Consider the following 15,000-nt stretch of genomic DNA (forward strand, 5'->3'; position numbering starts at 1 on the left):
TGTGTGTGTGTGTGTGTGTGTGTGTGTGTGTGTGTGCGTGCGTGCGTGCGTGCGTGCGTGCGTGCGTGCGTGCGTGCGTGCGTGCGTGCGTGCGTGCGTGCGTGTGTGTGTGTGTGTGTGTGTGTGTGTCCTTCAGCACTAAGAGTATTGGAGGGAGATGTAAAGAATGCTAATGAAGTGAATCACCAGAGTAAGGACTGACTCGGCCAGCCCTGGCATATATACACTGTATTTATGTTTGTTTGTGTGTGTGTGTGTGTGTGTGTGTGTGTGTGTGTGTGTGTGTGTGTGTGTGTGTGTGTGTGTGTGTGTGTGTGTGTGTGTGTGTGTGTGTGTGTGTGTGTTCTCCCATGCATTTGAACACCCTGATGTTCGCTCTCTAATTTCAAGAGAAAAGAAAGCAAGCGAGAAGTGAGTGAGCCAAGGTTAAGCACAGCACAACGTGATGGGCTGTGCATTTTAATTAAGGCTTGAGCAAACACTCTGCCCTTCCCCCAAATGGCCCCCTGTGATGGATGACAAGAACCAGTGTCGTCTATTTCTCTTTTTCTCTGCGAGCGGCAGTGTGTTTGGACACAAAAGGCCAGGCCAGCCAGAGTCCCCGTTCTGTAAGCTTTATTGACTCCTGGCACTACATGCAGAGGAGAGTGTTAGAGAGAAAAGAGTTACCTTGGTACACACCCCCAATGCATCTGCTATGCACTTTCAATATGTGTGTGTGTGTGTGTGTGTGTGTGTGTGTGTGTGTGTGTGTGTGTGTGTGTGTGTGTGTGTGTGTGTGTGGTGTGTGTGTGTGTGTGTGTGTGTGTGTGTGTGTGTGTGTGTGTGTGTGTGTGTGTGTGTGTGTGTGTGTGTGTGTGTGTGTGTGTGTGTTGTGTCAGTAACAAGAATCTGCCCACTAATGGCGCTTTTCCACTGCAGCACGGTTTAAGCGGCCCGTGCCAAACCCGGCCTGTTTTTTTTTTTGCTTTTCCACTAGGGGTATTTCCGGCTCAGGGCTACTTTTTCACCTTTTTTCTGTCCCTCCAGAATTGAGGTTCTTAGCGGGCAAACAACCGGGCTGAATATGCTAAACTACGTACACACTAACGACGTAAACACTCTACGACTGCTGAATGGTCAGAGTGAATCGCTGGCAAGGGGGCTACAACTACAACATAATGAACATGTTTTACCGTGATTTAATTGTAATACACGTTTCAAAATGATGCCGAAGTAACAACACACTGATACCGGTCTGCAGACAGACGGCAGTTGAAAAACCTTTTAAAATGCGTGTTTTTTGAATGGAGATCGGATGGACCAGGCTAAGCTAACGCAGTATATGCTCCGACCGTCCACACTCACAACAACGGCCTATACAGACATAAATAAACCAGCGACTGTAGTCACCATGACACAGACAGTCAGTGGTTTGTACTTGTTTAACTTTTGTACAGTTTCTGAACAGATATGAGGAGCTGTGAGCTCTGAGTGCTAACAGCTAACGGCTGATGTTTTGGTTTTGTGGTGCGCATTGAAGATGACGTCACGGCAGTTTTACGCAGCGTCGGTCTGCCCGCCGAACAGCCGATCGCCCCGCCTACACTGCGTTACTATAGTTACTACCCCAGTTCCTAAACTGTAATGGAAACGCAGCATAAAGTGAGCATGGCCTGCCAAGGCCTAACAAGGCCTAACCATACCGTACTAAGCCGGGCTAGGTCCTGCAGTGGAAATGCGCCATAAGATTCAGTGTGTTCACCTGCACGCGGAAGATTTCACATTTAACTGTATTCTTGTAAAATATGACTGTAGCATCTTTACTTACTTTGTGAAATGTTCAAACAGACAGGACTTTTATTTTGAAATATTATTGTGGAGATCCTTAACTTTTCCAATATCCATCAATTGTATATGTAAAATAAATGATGCAAGTTACACGTAGAACATTTAAAATGTGTTTACACAATATAATACATTTATAAATTAAATGTAAAGGTGGGGTAGGTCATTTTGGAGGACCCAGCTTGAGTGTGCTAGAATTTGAAAATACACAACCGGAGAAAATCTGCTACTTCCTCACAGAGCCCCTCCTCCAACACACAGGAACGCGCACATGACCAATGAGGGCAGAGATCAGTGTGTGCCCAGATGGAAGGCTGACAGGCAGGTAGGCCATCCAGTTACTTTAGCTAAAATGATTGGTCGTGCTTTCTACAGCACCACGGCTTCCACAGATGACATGTTTTTATGGATTTTTTGTCAAAGCACTTCAGATATTCATTGCTATCGGGATGTTAAGCGCATTCCATGGAATATAACAACACGTGTATCTCGAGCCGGTTTCTCAAACGTACCTACCCCACCTTTAATTCATACAGCTGCTTAATATTAAATCTGAACAGCTAATTCTATATTTTTGAATACTAAATGAAATTGTGGAACATACCAAAGCATCTAAAGTAACATGACTCAATATGCAGCAGAACTGCCCGTTTCAGAGTTGTATTTCTTAGTTTGATCATTATTTCCTCTGCATCTATTTGTAAGCAGGGTTTTTATGTTTTAGGTTTGTGTCTTAATATTGATTTTGAGTAGTTTCATTCGTAACAGTGCATCATCCGTTGAAATCAGGCCAGGTGGTGTGTGTCAGGCTGTGATCTGCAAATAGCTGTGAAGTGTAGTGGAGTAAAAATACACTTTGTCCCTCAGACCTTCAGTGGTGTTGCAGAGAGAGCTTTTTCTTTTTTTTCAAAGATCAATGATTTCCTTTTCAATGAGCATAGGGTTTGGTGGTTACAGAAACCCTCCTTTTACTCTCAGCTTGTATAAGGGCATTTGCTTTAATGTGGTTACAACAGGATCAGTCCATAGTGCTATAAAGCGAAGACTTGGTTAGGTTTAGGATTAGGGTAAGGGTAAGGGTAAGGGTTAGGGTAAGGTTAGGCATGTGTTGGTTATGGTTAAGGTTAGGAAAAGTCTCCAGGAAATGCATGTAAGTCAATGTAATGTGTGTGTGTGTGTGTGTGTGTGTGTGTGTGTGTGTGTGTGTGTGTGTGTGTGTGTGTGTGTGTGTGTGTGTGTGTGTGTGTATGTGTGTGTGTGTGTGTGTGTGTGTGTGTGTGTGTGTGTGTGTGTGTGTGTGTGTGTGTGTGTGTGTGTGTGTGTGTGTGTGTGTGTGTGTGTGTGTGTGTGTGTGTGTGTGTGTGTGTGTGTGTGTGTGTGTAGCCCTGGGTATGGCCCCTCTATATGTGTACTACTGACTGTGAAGTGTCCATAACAGTAGGCATTGAAAAGTGTCAGGAAGGCAGCTTAGATTTAACTAGAAGCAGTACTGGATGTATGCTAGGTAGTATCAATAGGTGGGAAGTAACTAAGTACATTTACTCAAGTACTGTACTTAAGTACAATTTTGAGATACTTGGACTTTACTTGAGTATTTATATTTAGCGGGCCGTGCATCACCCCTAGGCCTTCAGTAGCTTCCTACCTGAATAAATCCACCTCTTAATACCATCATTATGACGTCACGGCTATAGAAACCCTTAATATTACAAAGCACCGTTGCTTGTAAGTGTCCGGCAGTGATTTGTGTCTCTCCGCTGCCTTGGTTGGACAACTCAAGTTTCAAACCCTCTCTGGCTCCAACTACAGATTTCATTATTCTGACAGAGAACGATTTTAGAAGTAATGTATTTCTATTGGTAGTATGTTTCGTGCCTGCACCAAATAATAACAAATTAGAAGGAAAAAAAGATTTAAAAAATACAGATTTCAGTATTCTGAGGCTCTGAGTCTGAGCCCCATTTCTTTTCCTCGCGGACGGCAAAATGTCCGATTATTATACAATTTAAAATAAAAACAATAATCGTGAAATAATAATCGTAAAAATGTTTTTATGAACCACACAGCTTCTGGTCTTCCAAGACCCGACCGGACAAAAAGACGTGGTGCAGGTACAAAACATACTACGAATATAAATACATTGCTTTTAAAATCGTTCTGTGTGACACGAAAAAAAATCGTGTTGGTGAACACGAATCAATAGATTCAATTGATTGACTATTACACGAAATGCCGTGAGACTGGGTTGGCAGGTAGCTAATGTCGCTACACTGTGTGCTAGCATGTAGCATCCTGTTTGCTAGCGCTGACAATCCAATCAAAGGACGTGAAAACGCCAACCTCATCGTACGCCTGCTAGATGGCCGATGTCGCAAACTCCAAATCTGATAGGTCAAAGCAACAGTTTCATTGCCATTTGTTTTAAATTACAAGGTTGATTCTGAAGGCCTCAGGCAGATTTCTTTGACCCAGCAACACATTCTGACTCTCCAACATTAACAACACAGAGAAAAGCTATAAGATTAAGAGAACAGACTATTGGAAATAATTGAATACATGTTAATGAAAGACTCCTGCTACTCTCCCAGGACAGAGCCTGCTCTCCTGATGACTTGTTCAGTCTGTTGGCATCAGCTGTCTTCGCCCCGCTGCCCCCGCACACTATAGCAAAAAAGATGACACTGGAGACCACCGAGTCATAAAACATCTGCAACATAGTGCTGCAGACGTTAAAGGACCTGAGTCTCCTGAGGAAATTCAGGCAACTCTGGCCTTTCTTGTAAAGGGCGTCCGTGTTTCATTCCAGTCCAGTTTATTGTCTCTGTGGACACCCAGAAATCTTTCTTTCTGATAATCCATCAGCAATAAACCAAGTGTTCAGTTTTCAGAGCGTTTTGCTTTGGGCAAACTGCGTGCGCATAGCTCTGACTTCTCAATGGTAACGTATGTGTGTATGTGGACATTCCCCTTCGATTCTTTTGGCTCTAACGGTTCAAAAGATATATCAATCATCAAAATCGACCAATGGGTTCCAGAGAAACGGCAAATACACCCATCTCCACCCAAATGACCCCAGAGGTGTTTTTTCTTTTGCTCAACCTCTCTAAAAAGGTCAAATGTCACTTGTTTTGCATCAATCTTGATACAGGGTACATATTATATGTTATATTTTGGATTCCTAAAGCTTTTAGTCTACTATCCCATCATTCAAGGGTGGTTTTCACTATAAGTAATGTTTTTTATTTAGACGGAAACTATAATTAAACATTTTTTAATATGTTCAATCTGAATTTACTTTAAAATTTTAAAAATCTATATTGATTCTGACTTTTCTACATCCAACTCACAGGTTTATCATTACTTTGAGAAAAAAGATTATTAATGTAACCCTTTTAGAAGGGAAGATATGGTCATTCGAGTCTGAGACCTGAAAAACAGGCTCAGGGCTTAACAGGTTAATAGAGGTGGATCTGAGCCAAGCAGTAAACTCACAGAGACTCAATAACTTCTGTTTGGTCAATTAGTGGGTCTGAGGAATTTGCCGGAATAAATGATCAGGCCTCCTGACTCCAACAATGCCCACGATGGTAATTGAGCTTGGGGCGGTACTCCGCTTCCTGAAGTCCACCACGCTCCTTTGTTTTAGTGACGTTGAGCTGCAGGTGGTTCTGACCGCACCACTCCACAACACTGTCCACCACACTCCTGTGCTCAGCTTCCTGATCTCCGCTGATACAGCCCACAATAGTATGTAGGTAAATACATGTATTTGCTGATTGACTGACACCTGACACAGCTACAGTATTGCTGACAGCCCTCTCTTGTTTTCTAAACAGAATAGGATAAAGCAAGTTTTAGGCGGGCCACCGTCCATCACATTCGGGACACAGGCTAAATGTGTGGGACAATAAGACAGATGCCGTGCAAAGCTCCTGGTCACCGTGTGCCATCTCCTCAGAGTTTCACTAATAAAGCTTAACCATTGAGACAGGGTTCAAGAAATCAACCGTGACCAGAGAAGTAATGTATCACGAAGTGTAATTCTGTGAGTGCTGCTCAACATTGTTCAAAGCAGTAGGCTATGTTATGGAAACCATGACACTCAGCTCTGCGTGTACATGAGTGTGTCGGTGTTTACAACACACTGCTGGAAATCTTGATCTGCTTCTGTATGGCATTTTAGCATGAGGGTGGTACATATATTTCCATATATATATATATATATATGGCTTGAATGTTGAATATCTGCCTCTTTCTCTCTGCTGTGTGCTGGTGCAGATGAGCTCTGACAGAAAGGGGGGGGGGGGGCCGGCGGAGAGTGAAGAGGGGCAGGGAGGGATGGATGGAGAAAAGAACGTTGTTATGTGGGCCTGTACTGCATACCAGCATGTGGTTATTTGCTTATCTATTTAATTATCAGTTTATTTTTATACTCTGAAATCATTCTCTGTCTTATTCAAACCTACGTTTTTGCAGCAGGTGCTTTTTTTCCTAACAGACAGGATGTCGTTAATATTGAGATGCAAATATGATGTGTGTCTCCTCTGAAGATCTTCTATTGAGTGTTCTGCCTTGGTTAGACAAAGTGACATTTAAGATGATTATTGTTCCTTATAGGACATCTTGTTCTGTCAATGTCTTCTGTGTCGTCTTGACAACATGTCTTTGTGTAAAGTGATTCTTTCTATCTAACTATCTCAACAATTATAAAAGCCTGTCTGTTTCATGACAGAGCTTTCTTCTTTCACCACGACGTGTGGTTATCACGTGCACATCTTCCTGTGGAGCAGCAGCTCTGTTAGTGCTCAGACGTCAGTGAGCCAGCAAAGCACGGAGCCAGGTTCCAGCTCCGTGTGCTGATTCTCTTCTGCACCAGAGCTCATGAATGACATAAGCCCATCTTCTAAATGCCTGTGTTGGAATATAGTATATAGAATACACGCAGTGCAGAGCATTGTCTGTTTCTGTACTGACATGCTTCTCCTTACACAATCACAGGATGGCTCGCCCTTTCTCCCCCCCCCACTCACAGTAGGCCTCTGTTCTCCTCTCCTCCTCTGCCCTGACTGGTTGCCATACCAGCGGCTGTCCATCACTGACCTGGTAACTGTTGCTATGAGAGCAGTGTCATTTTATCGTTTTGCTCAATTATTCTCTTCTCTATGTATTCCTCTTTCTCTTCTTCTCCTTCACCCTCTCTCCGGCTTTGCTTAAGCCCATCTCTTTGTTTTATCCCCCCCCTCTCCCATTCTCATCTGTCATTCCTCTCCTTACTCATATCCTTCAATGTCCTTCACCTCAGTTCTCAATCCGCCAGCTGTCTCCTTCTCTGTCACTGACTTCAACATGTGTTATCCGTGTGGTAGAAGCCCATTCAGAGCCCTCCATCCAGTGAGTTTAGCATGTCAATGTCAAACTGCTCTGCTTCGTGTTGAATGGTTACAAATGGATTCTCACTGGGTGTCTCCAGACTTCAATGTGATATATTATTTCACTTTAAGAAAGACAATATTAAAGATTGTTCTAATCTGATTTTGAGGACTTTACGAGACTCCCGATGACTGTGGACCTTAGGTGTGGACATATAGTAGCTGTGGCCGTCAGGACGTGAATGAAGGACAATGCACTCAGAGGCTTTAGAGAGGTCAGGTGGGGGGGGGCACTCCGGTTTGTGAAGGCAGGAGCAGAAAACAAATGGATGAAAAGCTACTGGGACAGGGAGGAGGAAGAGGGAAGAAGAAGATGTGTCTGGCGAGGATGAAGGAGGTTAGGGCGGGGTCTGTGCATAATTACATCTTCTGTTCTGAGCAATATCGGCAATCGATAATGCAATTCATAGAAAAGCCATGGAGCAGCCTCTCATTGGCATTCACAGACATGAGCCACGCTTACATCCCAAATAATTAAAACAAGAAGAGGGGGAGGAGAGAGCGGGGGGGGGGGGGGGGTTCAGAGGTGTCTGTCATTGGAGCAAAGACTCACTCTCTGATGGTCTCCTCAGGATTACTCTGCAACATGCGCAGACTCTGAGCTTTCATCAGAGCATGATTGGCATCTCCAGCTTTCCCTGGTGAACATGTGGAGCCTGTTCTGGCTGGGTGGAACCGGTCTGCTTTGACGCCACGTGTATCTCTGCGTTGTGTGATCGAGTGAAAACGACTTCCTTCTTGCCAACCAGGTTTATTATCTGTGCAGGAAACCAGCTTTCTACCTCAGCACTTCTCCCAGTGAGGCCTGAAGCCAGCTCAGAAAGCATACACACAGTTCAGTTAACATGTTCCTTTAACATATACATGTATCCATGGTGGCAAATTCGGTTTTTCTTTGTAGATGAATATATAAACATATAACCATTAATTTACACTTGCAAAACAAACAATACCATGTACAGTTACAAAACACAAAAAGAATACCCACATACCTGTGCAAACAGAATATGACAGAAGGAAATGGCTTCACCAGCTTTCTACCTCAATACCTTCAGTAGAAGAAAACACCCACATGCTAGGTTAGCATAGCTACACTTTAGAACGCTCACAAACACTGTTTGTGAGCTGCACATTATATAAACTACAGTTACACACGGCAACATATAGACATTAACTGCATACAAGTTTGACTTGTGCGAAGTGTAACATTAAAGTGGACCTATCATGCTATATTTGAAAAATATATTGTAGGGCCATACTTATATAAAACATGTCTGTGAAGTTTTTTTTTCAAAATACCAAACAGATCTTGCCATGCCTCATTTCGCTCTATTTGCTCTTTTCCAGCCCTGTTTTTGCAAGGGCTGATTCTGTGATGTAGCTTTAATGCAAATGAGCTGCAGTTGACCACGCCCCCCTGCAGGAGAGGAGAGCGTGCTCTGAGATCAGCTGCTGGGCTCTCAGAAGAGGTGGAGGAAACGAGAGGCTCCGTCCTCCGTGTATTATTCTTATATGATTATATAGAGTCGTCATTCATTTGTTTTAAAGCTCAATAAATAACAAAGAAGACCTCTGACCGGCACGTTTGTAATGTACATGTTGACCGGCGGAAACACATCTAACTGAAACTCTGCCACACGGTCGCCTCGTCCCTTGGAAGAGGCGGAGAGGTGGGTGTTTGTCATCTGCTGGTGGACTAGCGGAGAGAATTACAGCGCTTGCCTCGGGGAGGGATTGCATTGAATTACAGCAGCAGCAGGAGCAAACACCTGCCGCGGGGAGGGAGACAAAGAGCCACAGCGGAGAATGCAGAGAAACAATTTCCCCACGGGGATTAATAAAGTATATCTAAAAAAATAAATAAAAAATAAACAGAAGGGCAACCATGGCAACCATGCCGGGAAGTCTTCTTCGCTGCTTTTGTGGCAGACTACAGCGCCACTTACAGGCCTGGCATATGTACTACAGCATCTCCAGCGCTTTCGAGCAGCAATGGCCGGCCGTGGCCCAACCTCTCATTCCCCTGATAGGTGGAGAATTGCCCATATAGGCGGAGCACCCCTTTTCTGACGTCAGAAAAATTCAAATCTGTATCAGCTCCGTTGCAGCCCCGTTTTTAGAGAGTTGGGTACGGAGGAAAAGAGAGAGGGTTGTGTTGTCTGACACGTGGTGAGTTCCCTGGAACACCGGGGACACATATTCATGTAAAAGACGTACACAAGTGCATTTTGCATGATAGGTCCCCTATAAACAATCTATTAACATATGAAATACAACATGTATGACACCACTCGTTACACTTCTCCTCAGTGAGGCCTGAAGCTAACTGAAGAAAGTAGCGCGAGTCTGCAGAAATGTGCCGGTGCCAAGAGTACCAAAATAAAACGTACTCTTCAAAATAAAAGCATCTAAAAAATAAAGTGACAGTGACAAGTTTTACAAAGAAAATATGGACAACAATAGTTTTAGTGAAATACAAACAAGTTAATTTATACATCGGTTACACGGGCTGATATCACACACACACACACACACACACACACACACACACACACACACACACACACACACACACACACGCACACACACGTACGCGCACGTACACACACTCATATTGCTCAAAGCAATGCTGTTTTACACAGTGATGACTTTAGGGGGCTCAGGCAGGTTTTCCTAAATTACCAAGAGTCCCTCGCTTCAGACTGGGCAGATTGTTTTGAGTCTTCCTAAGTTAAAAAAATTGAAATATATCCTCTTACATTTCACATCAAGGGTTGATTTGCAAAAATGGAAAAAAGCCATTCTTAAAATGAATAAATAAAAAAATGCAAAAAATGTATCAAAAACTAAAGGAATCCAAAATAATAGATCTGTTATAGCAAAAGAACCCTTTATCAGAATCAGATACCTTTATGTGAATGAAGTGAATGCTCGCAAACATAATTCAAAGACATCATGAAAGCTTCAGATAATGCATCATCTTTTGACTGATGACCTCAGTTAATACTCCTGGGGCCTCATTTATAAAGGGATATACACTCAAAAAATGGCGTACGCCAGTTTCTACGCAATGTTTGCGATTTATAAAATACTAACTTGACGGGAAAACGTGCGGTCCTCCACGCAAACTCTAACCCATGCGTACGCACTAAGCACAACAACGGGAGAGACGAGAAACTGCGACACCGTTGGCAGAAGGAAGAATGGAGAGAAATATGTGGAAATAATACCATAAACAAAATGTTACCTCTCATTTATCATATATGAAGAATTCATTTTCAAACATTGATTAAAGCCAATCTTAAAATGATTAAACAAACGCCTGCTTGAGACTCCTCAGTGCACACAAAAACATAACCTGGAGAAATAAATAAATACGGAAATGTTATTTAAAACCACCTCGAATATGTTGTGTTAATGTTAAGAAATGTGTTCTCATAAATGATGCGGTGAGCAGAAGGACAGAATTACGTCTAAACTGACGCGGTTTTGCATTTCTATAGGTTGGAGATACGAGCATGGTTTTATATACTATCATGTTTAATCATGTTTTATGCCGTTTGCTAAGACTTGATAAGTCGCTCGTAAAACACAGGAGGTATGGAAACTATAGAACACCATGTGGTCAATTGTACAGCTAATATAACACAACACATATTGTATTTCCTCTAACTGGTGGATATAGGGTAGTTAGACGAATTCTATAGAAATTTTCTGTAGAATACTAAAGGATTTTTGCAGATATACTATATAAATTGCCTACGTGTTTTACTATAGATTCTGGGAAATAATCTATAGAATACTATAGTACTATAGAAAATATATACTGTGTAGATGGTTTTTTTGTAGAAAAGAATCTATAGAATCCTATAGAAAACCCCATGGATGCTTTCTATAGAACTGTTCAGTAGAATACCATTCTGTAGAATACTATAGAATTTGTGACCTATATTCTATAGAATCTGTGGACATTTCTATAGAATGTTTGCAGATATTCTATAGAATTTACCTATGGATTTTACTATAGATTCTGCAAAAATAATCTATAGAAAAATCTATTGATGTTTCTATGCAAGATAGTGGCAAATATTCTATAGAATTCACCTATGCATTTTACTATAGATTCCACCAAATAATTTATAGAAAATTGCTATTGTTTTCTATAAAATTGTTCTGCAGAACTTATAACTTTAATTTATGGGAATTGTCCTTAAAGATTTTACAAACAAACTGCCAAACAAAAACCATAAAAAAACCATAAAATGAAAGTAAAAATACTTTAACTGAAATAAAGTGCAAAAGCAATTAATATACAGAAATTGTCCTTAAAGATTTTAGAGGAAACTTTCCTCTCTTTTCAAAATCCATTGTCTTAAAATGTTACATTTAAATAATGTTACCTTAAATAAAGTTCTGATGAGAAAAACAGTTTTTTACATTTTTTTTTATTAGATTTGTATGATCAAACACTAAAATAAATACAGAAACTAAAGTTCTAACGGGAGAATACTGTTATTTTACAGCTTTCTAACATTTTCCAATCAAACAGGTTCAACAAAATGACATCACAAAATGTTCTGTAGGAAACAATTACTCTGAAATATTTTTAGAATTATAGTACAACTAATGAATACAGCATTTCATATTTAAACATCATACTATAACATCATTATAAACAGTAGAAACAAAAAGTAAGTTGAATTTTTTAAGATTACTTTGAAACATTCTCAACTGAAAATAACAGAAATTACAAAATGGCGACATATGTTCACATTGTCAATTTGAAGGAGCAGTGTGCAGGATTTAGTACGTCTAACAATGGTAAATTCCAACCAATGGATAGCTTGTTCACTCACCCTCCTATCCCAAGTTGAAGGATAATGTATATTGGCTGCAAAAAACTTGAGGCCCAATCATGTTTCCTCGGTCCATTCTGCGCTACTGTAGACGTGGCAGTGCAACCTAGAGGACAAAAAGATCAGAATTAGAAACGGGTTTATTGCCAGGTAGGTTCACACGTATGAGGAGTACATACAAATACAAAATAAAAAAAATTACACAGATAGCGAACTATATTAAGAAATAGAATGCAATCAATTATAGAATATAAAATATGTGCAGTAAGCAATATTTAAACATTGCATTATTTACCATCCTGTGATCTCCATGGAGAGTCTGCGTTGTGGCTGAGGTAAAGTGTCAGTGGGGGGGGGCGGGCCTTGTTGAGGTGGCGAGAGGTTCTGGTCCTGATGGAGAGAGGTTTTGGTCCTGATGGAAAGAGGTTCTGGTACTGATGGAGAGAGGTTTTGGTCCTGATGGAGAGAGGTTTTGGTCCTGATGCAGAGAGGTTCTGGTCCTGATGCAGAGAGGTTCTGGTCCTGATGGAGAGAGGTTCTGGTCCTGATGGAAAGAGGTTTTGGTCCTGATGGAGAGAGGTTTTGGTCCTGATGCAGAGAGGTTCTGGTCCTGATGGAGAGAGGTTCTGGTCCTGATGGAGAGAGGTTTTGGTCCTGATGGAAAGAGGTTTTGGTCCTGATGGAAAGAGGTTTTGGTCCTGATGGAGAGAGGTTTTGGTCCTGATGCAGAGAGGTTCTGGTCCTGATGGAGAGAGGTGTTGGTCCTGACGGAGAGAGGTTCTGGTCCTGATGGATTGTGTTGAAGGCAGAGCTGAAGTCCACAAACAGGATCCTGGCGTAGGTTCCTGCTGTGTCCAGGTGCTGGAGGAGGAAGTGAAGTGATAACTATTAGTAAACCATAATGGATGGATGTTATTATCAGCAGCTGCCAATAGATCCCCTACATCTTGTATGATGGACCTTTGAAGCACACACACACACACACACACACACACACACACACACACACACACACACACACACACACACACACACACACACACACACACACACACACACACACACACACACACACACACACGTTATTGAGAGCATCCCAAGGGCATTGATTATTTCATAAGTTTAGAAGGGGGGAACATAGTCTAACAACAGTTAGCTTTTGTTAATTTTACCTCGAGCCAAACTTGTGAGACTTGTTTCTGAAATCCCTTTCTCTTGTGAATAAATAAAAAATAAAACAATGGAGGTTACCCTAAAACTAACCACTGGAATGCTTGTCTAACATGACCTAGTCCATAAGTGAGGTAAGGCTGGGAACAATCAAACGCACCCTCCCAGGCACTACGTGATAGCGAAGTACAACTGGGATTTCGAAGAGGAAGATATGCTTGCTCAATTCTTAATAAAAAAGAAAAACCAACAAATTGAGCACTTGAGTTTTCATTAGCAGCGCCTCGCTACAGCTGCCGAGCGTCGGTCAATACCACTAACAGTCTATTTCCTTAAAATCGTACATATCGATTAATCTATATTGTCATCTTCAGGTGATTGAATCTGCATAATGTCCCTGTACAATAATATTCGAGCATTTTGTAATCCAGTGAGGAAATTCAAGACCAGTAAATATTGATTGATTAAACAACACTAAATGAGAATGTTGACTCTCTGCTGCAGCTGTACCTCAAAGACAAAACAATTGTCTGATGATCTTTGTTGAACAAGGTCTGATTGTCCTGTACTTGTACAATGTGGGGTATTTTTAAATACTTTACTAAAACACATTCAATATTATGTTAGACACAAGTTAGTTATTGCTCACATATCAAAGTCTTTTCATCTGCAAGATGGAAGAATAGCTGGGTGCTGCCTGGAGAGACTGATGAGGGACACAGGCTGGCTTCAGCAGCTTTCCACACAAAGCCATCACATCTTCTCTTCCATAGTCCTCGCTGTCCACTGGTGCTCTGTCAAAAGAGTGAACATCACAGCCGTCATGTTAACCTTTTGTTACACAACATACAACCAACATGTGTCAAAAGTGACCAGAATTAGTTTAATTGTAAATATCTTTGCAATAAATTACTTTAACCATTCAGGATTCCAGGTATTCCTCAATTAACCTGTTTTGGATCAACACCAATTCTAATTTTTATTTTTCCCTTTCTTACTTTTTGAATAAAAATCATGTTTGTATCACTGCACTTCTAATGCACAACATGGGTCAAACATGGGTCAAACATTACCCGTGTTTCTTTACTATACATTTTCAAAAATAATTAATTTTAGCAGTGATTTGGACCAAGCATGTATGATGTAGTAATACAAAAAGTATTTTGGTTCACACAGTGTGACATTAGCTAGTCATGTTAGCAGAGCTAACTAGCAAGTTAGCCGAACGTTAGCGGTTAGCTGTTGGCTACTGAACATTAACCAACTAGATTCCGCTGTAAGAAAGCTGTGAAACTTTACATTAAACTTGGCGACAACACTGAGACACCACGCTGCATGTTTATGTGTAATTCTCCCGTGTTGGACACGAGAGGGGGGGGAAGCACTGTAAGCTGTAAGCTAACGTTAGCAGCCACCTGTTAAGTCCGGTTTCCCGGGCGCAACATCTTGCAAGAAACAGCATCTCAGGGCTTCTTAACATTTAACAACCTATTAATGATGCATACCAACTTAACGGGAAGAAACTCAGCTAACTAGAAGAAGAAACGTAACCTTAAATAAAAAATAAAACATTCACAAACTAAGGATTATCTAAATACATATTTAACTCCATTACAGTTGCAGGACTCACCAGATCTCAAGTCTTCTGTTCTTTGTTGACGTCCCGATGCTCATATTTAACATGTAAAACGATCCCGATATTAATCCATAAACTCCTG

The 15,000-nt window shown here is 41.4% G+C and overlaps 1 protein-coding gene across 1 annotated transcript in view; it reads left to right on the forward strand.

Moving 5' to 3' along the window:
* The window catches only part of LOC117446707 (receptor-type tyrosine-protein phosphatase gamma-like), a 673,776-nt gene that overhangs the window by 124,207 nt on the left and 534,569 nt on the right, over positions 1–15,000 (forward strand).

The sequence above is a fragment of the Pseudochaenichthys georgianus genome, chromosome 5 (genome assembly GCF_902827115.2).
Source record: "Pseudochaenichthys georgianus chromosome 5, fPseGeo1.2, whole genome shotgun sequence".
NCBI lineage: Eukaryota > Metazoa > Chordata > Actinopteri > Perciformes > Channichthyidae > Pseudochaenichthys > Pseudochaenichthys georgianus.